This window comes from Penaeus vannamei, chromosome 31 (assembly GCF_042767895.1).
Source record: "Penaeus vannamei isolate JL-2024 chromosome 31, ASM4276789v1, whole genome shotgun sequence".
Classification (NCBI taxonomy): Eukaryota; Metazoa; Arthropoda; class Malacostraca; order Decapoda; family Penaeidae; genus Penaeus; species Penaeus vannamei.
Genome location: NC_091579.1, coordinates 26731736 through 26736735, shown reverse-complemented (window position 1 = coordinate 26736735; position 5000 = coordinate 26731736).

Below are 5000 nucleotides of genomic sequence, written 5' to 3'. Positions count from 1 at the left end.
TTTACAGTCTCAAGCAATCCGATAAAAGGGGGGGTGGGGGTGGGGGTGTTGCCAGACGTACGATGCTTTCCGGCGCTGAGACTCCGCTCGGCTGATGGGAGTGGAGTCGCTAATGATGCTGGGATTGCCATTGTTATTTCACTTATTATCGTAATTATTTTGCATTGTTATTATCATCAACGCTACTGTTATTATTATTATCATTATCGTTGTTATTATTCCTATTATTCTTATTCTTATTGTTAATGGCAACAATAATTACAACAACAATGATGATACAAATATTAATAACAATGATAATGGTAATAATGAAAATAGTAACAATAACAACAACAACAACAATAATAATGATAATGATAATAATAATAATAATAATAATAATAATAATAATAATAATAATAATAATAATAATAATAATAATAATAATAATAATAATAATAATAATGATGATAATGATAATGATAATAATAGTATTGTAATTATCATTATTAATGTTGCTATAACTATTATTACTTTGTTATTGTTGCAGTTAATGCTGCTGTCGTTGTTGTTGCTACTGTTATTGTTATTTTCGATATCATTATTATCACCAGCGGTAGTAATATCATTATAAACATTACTTTTATTTCTATTATTGTTATCATTATCACTGTTGTAATTATTCTCATGTTATCATTATCGGTATATACTATCATCATTATTATTTACTAATATTATCATTATTAATATCATTACTGTTATTATAACTATTATCATCATTATCATTATTATTATCATTATACTTGTTGATATTGTTATCATTATTGTTATTGTTATTATCATTATTGTTATTATTATTATCATTTTATCATTATCATCATTATTATTGTTACTAATATTACTATCATTATTATTATTATTATTATTATTATAATTATAATCATTATTATTATTACTATTATTATCATTATTATTGTTATTGTTATTATTACTTTTATTATCATTATCATTATTATCATTAGTATTGTCATTATTATCATCATTATTATTACTATTGTCATTATTGTCATTATTGTTATCATCATTGTTATCATTGTTATTATCATGATAATAATGATAATGATAATAACATTAAAGTGGTAATAGTAACAATGATAATAAAGATAATAATGATAGTAGTAATAGTAACTGTAATGATACGGATGATAAAGATGATAGTGATGATAATAATAATAGTTGTAGTAGTAATGATAATAAAAAAATAGTAATTATGATAATCGTAATGATAACAACATCAACAATAAGGATGATGATGTTGATGATATCAATTATGATAACAATAACAGCAACAATAACAATAATAGTATTAATATTAATGATAATGATAAGCATAATAATTACTACAAGAACACCAACATCAATAATAATAATAATAATGGCAATGATGATGATGACGATGATAATGATAATAATGATAATAATAATAATAATAATAATAATGATAATAATAATAATAATAATAATAATAATAATAATAATAATAATAATAATAATAATAATAATAATGATAATAATGATAATGATAATGATAATAATGATAATGATAAGGATAATAATAATAATAATAATGATAATAACAATGATAATAATAATAACAATTATGATCCTAATGATAATGATAACGATAGTAATAACTACAATAATAATGATAATAATAATAATGATAGATAGATATATGTATAGACATAGATAGGATAAGGAGTGAGAAAGGAATAGAGATAGATTGATAGACAGATATATAGATAGAATGATAGATAGATATATGTATAGACATAGATAGGATAGGGAGTGAGAAAAGGAGAGAGATACATTGATAGACAGATTTATAGATAGACGGATAGATATATAGATATGGATAGACAAACAGATACTGATACAAATGTAGATAGACAAAGAGATATTTACATATTCATTCATACCATGAGAGGGATGAACTGTATTCATGTTGACAAATGTAAAAAAAAAGTATGAATGAGAATGAATATCTTCACTTTACAAGAGATTTATTTGACTGGTTTCGAATATATCTTCTTCAGAAATAAATGAAATATCATTTTGATTTTTATGTTTTTTCTGATATATTTGAAAACGGTCAAATACATTGTATTATGAAAATATTCATTCTCGTTCATACTGCATTTTACATACACATTCAGACATATACTCATACGCATAAATGTAGAAGAAAAAGTATGAATGAGAATGAATATCTTCACAATACAAGAGATGTATTTGGTCGTTTTCGATTCTATCTTCGTCAGAAATACAGCCAAATATATTGTATTGTGAAGATATTCATTTTCATTAATGATTTCTTCTACATACATATTCAGACACATGCTCGTACACATAAACACATACACACACACACACACACACACACACACACACACACAACTCTTCCTCCTCCACCTCCTCCCCATATTAGTACATACACATTCAGACACATACTCGTATACATAAACACACACACATACACACACACACACACACACACACACACACACACACACACACACACACACACACACACACACGACACACACACCGTCTTCCTTTTCACACCTCCCCCCCCTATTAGCACATACACATCCAGACACATACTCGTACACATAATCACATACACACACACACACACACACACACACACACACACACACACACACACACACACACACACACACACACACACACACACCTTTTCCTCCTCCACCTATTAGCACATACACATTCAGACACAAACTCGTACACATAAACACACACACACACACACACACTCACACACCTTTTCCTCCTCCACCTCCCCCTGCCCCTATTAGTACTTAATCACTTCTTGGAATTCCTTTGGCATTAGAAGGTAATTTAGGCATTCAGACTTTAAAACCAATATGATTTAGTGAGGTAATTAACGTCAGGCTATTAGGCTTAATTAATTTTTGGGACCGACACGCTTTTGGGGAAAATTTGCGGCCTGGGGCTATTAGCTGACTGTTTGGGAAAGATTTATACGCCTCCTGACTCTTCCATTGGTTGATGTTCCTCTCGGTTTTCTCCTTCTTGCATCTTCTTTCTCGCCTTTCTCTCTTTTGGTTGTGTCTTCTTTCTTTTATTCTTCTTGAATCTCCTTTCTTCCTTTCTCTCTTTTGGCTCCATCTTTGGTTCTAATTTCTGTCTTCTTCTTTTTTCGTGAATCTCCTTCTTTCTTCCTTCCTTTCTTTTGGTTCTATCTTGTTTTTTCTTCTTGAATTTCCTTCTTTCTCCCTTTCTCTCTTTTGGTTCTATCTTTCTTTTCTTCTTTGGCTCTCCTTTTTCATCTTCTTCCTTTCTTCTCTGCTTATTTTTCTTCTTCAATCTCCCTCTTTCTCCCTTTCTCTCTTTTGGTTCTATCTTCTTTCTTTTTTCTTCTTGAATCTCCTTCTTTCTCCCTTTCCCTGTATCTTCTTTCTTTTGTTCTTGAATCTCCCGCTTTCTCCCTTTCCTTCCCTTAGCTCTATCTCCTCGTTTCTTTTCTTCTTGACTCTCCCCCTCCTTTTTTTTCTCTTTCCTTTGTTAGACTTGGTTTTTCTTCTATTTTTTATTTTTTCCTTTCGGTTTTCCTTCTCCACTTTTTCTTCTCGATCTTTTCTCTTCCTCCCTTTGCACTGTCAGCCCTCTTTCTTCCTCCCTCTCCACTTTTCTTCTATGTCCCCTCTGGGCCGTTCCCTCCCCTTCCCCACTCGACCCTCCCTCCTTCTCTCTGTCCCCTCTCGGCCCTCCATATTCCTCTCTGTCCCCTCTCGACCCCTCTCTTCTCCATCCCATTTCCCTCCTCAATCTTTCCCTCTTTCTCCCTTTCCCTCCTTTCTCTCTTTCTCGTCTCTCAGTCCTCCCCCGTCTCCTTACTTTCCCCACTCTCTGCTCTTTCTCTTCCTCTTCCCCTTCTCGTCCCTCCCTTCTCGCTTCCTTTCCCTTCTTGACCTTTCCTCTTTCTCCCTTTCCCTCCTTCTCTCTTTCCCCTCTTGGCTATCCCCTTTCCCTCTAGATCCTTCAGCTCTTTCTCCCTTTCCCTCTTGGCTCCCCCTCCTTCTTTTCTTCTCCTCCCCGCCCTCCCTCTCTTCCCTTTCGCCTTTCGGCCCTCCCTCTTTCTCCCTTTTCCTCTAAGCCCTCTCCCCTCTTCCATCTTTTCCCCTTTCAGGACTCGTCCTCCCTTTTCCTCTCTCAGCCCCCCCTTTCCCTCCCTTTACCCCCTAAACTCTCCCTCCTCCTCCCTTTTCCTCTCTCAGTCCCCCACCTTCCTCCCTTCTCTCCTAAACCCTCCCTCCTCCTCCTTTTTCCTCTCTCAGCCTGCCCTTTCCTCTTCCTTTTCCATTTCCCTCTAGGTCCTTCGCTCTTTTCTCCCTTTCAGCACCTCCTCCTTCTCTCTTTCCCCTCTTGGCTATCCCCTCCATTCCTCCCTTTCCCCCCTAAACTCTGCCTGTACCCTCTTCTTTCTCTTCCTTCACCTCCCTCTCAGGTCCTTCGCTCTTTCTCCCTTTCCCCTCTCGGCTCCCCCTCCTTCTTTCTCTCTCAAACCTCTCCGCCTCTTCCTCCTTCCTCTTCCCTTTCGCCTTTCGACCCTCCCTCTTTCCCTCCATTTTCCTCTAAGTCAGCTCTCCCCTCTTTCATCTTTTTCCCCCTTTTCAGCACTCCCTCCCTCCTCCCTTTTCCTCTCTCAGCACTCCCCTCCTCCTCCCTTTTCCCCTAAACCCTCCCTCCTCCTCCCCTTTTCCTCTCTCAGCCTCCCCTTTCCCTCCTTTTCCCCCCTCAGCCCTCCCTCCTCCTTCCTTTTCCTCTCTCAGCCTCCCTCCTCCTCCCTTTTCTCCCTAACTCCTCCCTCCTCCTCCTCCCTTTTTCTCCCTAACTCCTCCCTTAAGTCCTCGATCATCCCTTGCCTCTGCCAATTTCAAAGTGTCTTGTCCTGAACTCACTCTTTTGATATATGT